This window comes from Arachis ipaensis, chromosome B6, assembly GCF_059453495.1.
Source record: "Arachis ipaensis isolate K30076 ecotype BB chromosome B6, ASM5945349v1, whole genome shotgun sequence".
Classification (NCBI taxonomy): domain Eukaryota; kingdom Viridiplantae; phylum Streptophyta; class Magnoliopsida; order Fabales; family Fabaceae; genus Arachis; species Arachis ipaensis.
In genome coordinates, this window is record NC_142441.1 from 7,464,179 (window position 1) to 7,471,055 (window position 6,877).

Sequence of the window (6,877 nt, forward strand, 5' to 3'; positions counted from 1 at the left end):
AAGAAAGAAACGTGGCTTAGTTGCATGAATATACATATGTGTAACTTGACACCTAATGAATCTTTTACCCACAAATCACCATTAGCCTTAACTATCTTCACTTTATTTCATTTAACACCGAACATGAACCCAAATAAAAGAAGAAAGAAAGGCCGAGAGAGAGATCGTGGGTGAAGGAGGAAACCATGACTCCCTTTGATCTTTCGGCTTCGATTTCTTGAGATCCGTAACTCCAATAAAAAAATCTAATCCGATAAAAGTATTCGTATTCTCCTCCTCTACGTGTTGGCGTTATTTTTATCCGGTAAAAGTCGACGGTGACGTAGCTCTCTTGCCCCTTGAGTTTGGTTAACTGGAGCTCTAGGAAGCACAGACGATTTCTGATGCTTTCTCCTTCAGCAGCTCGGTCAAAAAGCTTCTCCGAAACTTTCGATAATTTTGATTTCATACGAAGGTAGGGGATTTTGTTTTGAAATTAACTGTTTTTAAACTATGAATGTCATGGAAGTCTAGTGGGTATTTGTAAATAATTTATGATTATTTGAAATGACTGAATGATGAGTTTGAGTTGTGTTTGTGACTGAATTTGATAAATATGTATTTGATTTCTCGATTGAAAAGAGGTTGAAAATGGTTCAGTTGGAACCCGAAAAAGGGTGGCTAACCCCGAGTTTTAGGGGAAGTGCTGCCGAGATTTTATAAAATCTGAGGTTTTATTTGAAAATTTATTTTAAAAGATTTGGTTTTGGAAAATTAAATTATTTAAAATATATTTAGTTAAGAAAAGATTTACTCTATTTTAAAGTTTGATTTATTAAGAAAAATATAAAGTTTTAAATCCAATCTTTTAAGGAGAGATTTGGTTTTAAGTAAAGATTTGAACTCGATTTATTAAGAAAAAGAGTCTCTGCCACAGGAGAGCAGAGAACAAGGATTTAAAGAATATATTAACTAATGAAATGTCTGCCACAGGAGAGCAGATGTGATATTGTTTGGGCCTTAGTGCCAAATGTAAAGTGGGGACGCCCACACACTGAGAACTGTTTTCCAGATGTACGCTTATTGATTTGGAAAGTCACACTGATGCGGCCTAGCCGTACGACTTAAAGTCACACTGATGCGGCCTGGCCGTACGACTTATAAGCACACTGATGCATCTGGAAAACCATATCTGGGACTCGTGCCCGGGTAATGTCGGGAGCGGGTAGGCAACCGACACATGAGCTCATGGCCTGCGTTAGGGATAGACATGCATCATATTGATTGCGCATTTGTATTTGGTCTTGTTTTACTTGTTATATTTTCTATGTGTTTGTGCTGCTTGACTTGTTTGTCTTGTTGTGATTTGCTTGTACATTGAATTGAATCTCTTGTTTGCACTACTTGTTTGTGAGTGTATTAAAGTGATTACGAGTTGACATTTGACTGAGGATTAACTATGTGGCTGAGAGACAGAAAATGTGACTAGTTTTATATTTAAAATTTGTTTTGAGTTAGAAATTTAAAGAAAAGTAATTATTTATCTAAAGTAGAAATAAAAGTATTTCCAAAGGGTTAACAAAATAGTTTTATTGAGTAAAGTTAATTATTTGCATTAAATTCATTACTTTTACGGCATTCCCATTCCCTACTGAGAACGTGTGGTTTGTTCTCACCCCAAAATCTTCCACCCTTTCAGTGACACAGGTTCGAAGATTCAGTTAGAAGATGCAGACGACTAGTAGTTTTACTTGTGATTCCTGTTATTTTTATAGAGTTCCCTCGCCCTTGTTGCTTTAAGTTTTATTTTATCCAGAGGGATAGGTATTGTATTTGAGTTTTATATTAAATTTATTTGTATAGCATTTATTATTATTAATAATTGTGTGATTTTAATTACTACAAATAATTTTCTGGTATTTTCTTAAAAACGGAAACGCGATATCGACGTAAAGGCTCAATAGTAAATTTATAATAAAGGAAATCAGGTCCGTAACGCCTTACTTTTGGTACGATCATGACGTGCTAAAAGTTAGGGTGTTACATTATGGTATCAGAGCAGTTCGTTCCTATTAGAGCCTTGGAAATGGACTGACTATGCTTCACTGCATACTCTGAGTGTCTGTCATGCTGTAGGACTTGTCCTAATGACAAGAGTTTGAATCTCAAATGCATGATTGTCTATTGATTAATTCTGTTAGTCGACCGTTGCATTCCTCATGGTATTAGGTCTGGCCAACTTAATACTGATGATTTGTGTTTACGGAAACACTAATGGGTTATCATGGACGAAATAGAAGTAATAGGTAATGCGAGTTACGGGGTTTGGGAACGTTAGAAGTTAAGTTTAGGGGTTAGCTCCATTTCAACGCATAATCCTTATTCATGCTAATGTGAATTTCTTCCTTGGTTGTTTGCCGTAAGACTTTTTGTTTCGAACTTCTTTCTTGAGATATGTTTTGAATAACTCCCGATCATATCTTGTCATTTATAAGATACGATTTCCTTCACATGAACTGGACATGTCAAATCTTTTCTTTCTTTTTTTGACGTTTTGAAAATAAAGTTGATGCAAACCTTTTCTATCTTATATCAATTTTCGAGGACGAAAATTTTTATAAGTGGGGTAGGATGTAAGACCCCAAATTTTTAAAAATTAATTTAATAAAATAAAATTTGATTTAGTTATTATTATTATTATTATTATTATTATTATTATTATTATTATTATTATTATTATACCTCAGCGAAGCCTTAAGAAAATTAAAACAAAGGAAGCCAAAGGTGGCTTATGCATTACTATATATATATCATGACATTTAACTTTGCTTTGCTTTGACAAATCATTCTTCCACCAAATAAATATCTTCTCCAATTCATTATGCTAACCGAACTTGTACTTGGGAAGAAAAGAAAGATTGGTGACACCAAATCATCTATTTATCACACACGACCTTAGATCATAACACGTACCTCCTTTCATTAATTGCACATATTCCTTCTTCATTCACCGAACCTGATAAAGAAAAGAAAAGAAACACCGTGAGAGAGAGAAGAGAACGGAAACCATGGAACCGTGAGTTTCCAACTTCGATTTCTTGAGATCCGTAACTCCAATGAAAAATCTAATCCGGTAAAAGTGTTCGTATCTTCCTCCTCTACGTGTTGGCGTTATTTTTGTCCGGTGAAAGTCGATGGTGACGTAACTCCCCTACCCCTTGAGTTCGGTTAACTGGAGTTCTAGGAAGCACAGACGATTTCTGACGCTTTCTCCTTCAGCAGCTCGGTCAGAAAGCTTCTCTGGAGCTTTCGATAATTTTGATTTCATACGAAGGTAGGGGATTTTGTTTTGAAATTAACTGTTTTTAAACTATGAATGCCATGGAAGTCTAGTGGGTATTTGTAAATAATTTATGATTGTTTGCAATAACTGAATGATGAGTTTGAGTTGTGTTTGTGACTGAATTTGATGAATATGTACTTGATTTCTCGATTGAAAAGAGGTTGAAAATGGTTCAGTTGGGACCCGAAAAAGGGTGGCTAACCCCAATTTTAGAGAAAATGCCGCCGAAATTTTATTAAATCTGAGGTTTTGTTTGAAAAGTTATTTTAAAAGATTTGGTTCTGGAAAATTAAATTATTTAAAATATATTTAGTTAAGAAAAGATTTATTCTATTTTAAAGTTTGATTTATTAAGAAAAATATAATGTTTTAAACCCAATCTTTTAAGGAGAGATTTTGTTTTAAGTAAAGATTTGAGCTTGGTTTATTAAGAAAAGGAGTCTCTGCCACAGGAGAGCAGAGAACAAGGATTTAAAGAATATATTAATTAATGAAACGTCTGCCACAGGAGAGCAGATGTGACATTGTTTGGGCCTTAGTGCCAAATGTAAAGTGGGGACGCCCACACACTGAGAACTGTTTTCCAGATGTACGCTTATTGATTTGGAAAGTCACACTGATGCGGCCTAGCCGTACGACTTAAAGTCACACTGATGCGGCCTGGCCGTACGACTTATAAGCACACTGATGCATCTGGAAAACCATATCTGGGACTCGTGCCCGGGTAATGTCGGGAGCGGGTAGGCAACCGACACATGAGCTCATGGCCTGCATTAGGAATAGACATGCATCATGTTGTTTGCACATTTGTATTTGGTTGTGTTTGCTTGTATTACTCCTCTGTGATTGTGCTGTTTGACTTGTTTGTATGTTGGTTTGAATCTCTTGCTTGCACTTTTTGTTTGTGAGTGTATTAAAGTGATTACGAGTTGACATTTGACTAAGGATTAACTATGTGGCTGAGAGACAGAAAATGTGACTAGTTTTATATTTAAAATTTGTTTTGAGTTTTAGAAATTTAAAGAAAAGTAATTGTTTATCTAAAGTGGAAATAAAAGTATTTTCAAAAATTTACCAAAATAGTTTTACTAAGTAAGTTAATTATTTGCATTAAATTCATTACTTTTACGGCATTCCCATTCCCTACTGAGAACGTGTGGTTTGTTCTCACCCCAAATCTTCCACCCTTTCAGTGACACAGGTTCGAAGATTCAGTTAGAAGATGCAGACGACTAGTAGTTTTACTTGTGATTCCTGTTATTTTTTATAGAGTTTCCTCGCCCTTGTTGTTTTAAGTTTTATTTTATCCAGAGGGATAGGTATTGTATTTGAGTTTTATACTAAATTCATTTGTATAGCATTTATTATTATTAATAATTGTGTGATTTTAAGATAAAAGTATTCGTATCCTTCTCCTCTACGTGTTGGCGTTACTTTTGTCCGGTGGAAGTCGACGGTGACGTAACTCCCCTATCCCTTGAGTTTGGTTAACTGGAGTTCTAGGAAGCATAGACGATTTCTGACGCTTTCTCCTTCAGCAACTCGGTCAGAAAGCTTCTCCGGAGCTTTCGATAATTTTGATTTCATACGAAGGTAGGGGATTTTGTTTTGAAATTAACTGTTTCTAAACTATGAATGCCATGGAAGTCTAGTGGGTATTTGTAAATAATTTATGATTGTTTGCAATGACTGAATGATGAGTTTGAGTTGTGTTTGTGACTGAATTTGATGAATATGTATTTGATTTCTTGATTGAAAAGAGGTTGAAAATGGTTCAGTTGGGACCCGAAAAAGGGTGGCTAGCCCCGAGTTTTAGGGGAAATGCTGCCGAAATTTTATAAAAATCTGAGGTTTTATTTGAAAAATTATTTTAAAAGATTTGGTTTTGGAAAATTAAATTATTTGAGATTTATTTAGTTGGAAAAAAAAAGGGTGTATTCTATTTTTAAACTAGATTTATTAAGAAAAATATAATGTTTTTAAATCTAATTTTGTAAAGAGAGATTTTGTTTAAAAGTATTATTTTGAGCTCGGTTTATTAAGAAAAGGAATCTCTGCCACAGGAGAGCAGAGAACAAGGATTTAAAGAATATATTAATTAATGAAGTGTCTGCCACAGGAGAGCAGATGTGACATTGTTTGGGCCTTAGTGCCAAATGTAAAGTGGGGACGCCCACACACTGAGAACTGTTTTCCAGATGTACGCTTATTGATTTGGAAAGTCACACTGTATGCGGCCTGGCCGTACGACTTATAAGCACACTGTATGCATCTGGAAAGCCATACCTGGGACTTGTGCCTGGGTAATGTCGGGAGCGGGTAGGCAACCGACACATGAGCTCATGGCCTGCGTTAGGGATAGACATGCATCATGTTGTTTGCACATTCGTATTTGATTGCGCTTGCTTGTCTTATTACTTTGTGATTGTATTGTTTGTCTTGTTGTGACTTGCTTGCACTACTTGTTTGTGAGTGTATTTAAGTGATTACGAGTTGACATTTGACTGAGGATTTATATGTGGCTGAGAGACAGAAAATGTGACTAGTTTTATATCTAAAATTTGTTTTGAGTTTAGAAATTTAAAGAAAAGTAATTATTTATCTAAAGTAGAAATAAAAGTATTTCCAAAGGGTTAACAAAATAGTTTTATTGAGTAAAGTTAATTATTTGCATTAAATTCATTACTTTTACGGCATTCCCATTCCCTACTGAGAACGTGTGGTTTGTTCTCACCCCAAATCTTCCACCCTTTCAGTGACACAGGTTCGGAGATTCAGTAAGAAGCTGCAGACGATTAGTAGATTTATTTGTGATTCCTGTTGTTTTTATAGAGTTCCCTCGTCCTTGTTGCTTCAGGATTTTTATTTTATCCAGAGGGATAGGTATTATATTTGAGTTTTATATTAAATTCATTTGTATAGCATTTATTATTATTAATAATTGTGTGATTTTAATTACTACAAATAATTTTCTGGTATTTTCTTATAAACTGAAACGCGATATCGACGTAAAGGCTCAATAGTAAATTTATAATAAAGGAAATCAGGTCCGTAACGCCTTACTTTTGGTACGATCATGACGTGCACCCTAACTCTCAGCACGTCATGATCGTACCAAAAGTAAGGAGTTACTAACCTGTTCTCCTTATTTACTATTTAATATTGAGCCTTTAGGTCGATATCGCGTTTCAGTTTATAAGAAAGTTTCAGAAAATAGATTTTAGTATTAAAATCACATAGCGAAAGATCTTCAAATAATAATAATCACATAATTACTAATAATAATAGAGGTTATACGATTAAATTTAATGTAAAACTCAAATACAATACCTATCCCTCTGGATAAAATAAAAACCCTAAAGTAACAAGGACGAGGGAACTCTATAAAAACAACAGAAATCACAAGTAAATCTACGAATCGTCTGCAGCTTCTTACTGAATCTCCGAACCTGTGTCACTGGAAGGGTGGAAGATTTGGGGTGAGAACAAACCACACGTTCTCAGTAGGGAATGGGAATGCCGTAAAAGTAATGAATTTAATGCAAATAATTAACT

General features: G+C 34.8%; 1 long non-coding RNA gene across 1 annotated transcript; it reads left to right on the plus strand.

The window, feature by feature from the left end:
- Nucleotides 1-2,826: 2,826 nt before the first annotated feature.
- On the plus strand, nucleotides 2,827-4,720 carry LOC148554517 (uncharacterized). Its single transcript, XR_015886067.1, has 2 exons — nucleotides 2,827-3,313; nucleotides 4,516-4,720. It is a non-coding gene; the product is annotated as an uncharacterized LOC148554517 (long non-coding RNA).
- The last annotated feature ends 2,157 nt before the right edge of the window (nucleotides 4,721-6,877 follow it).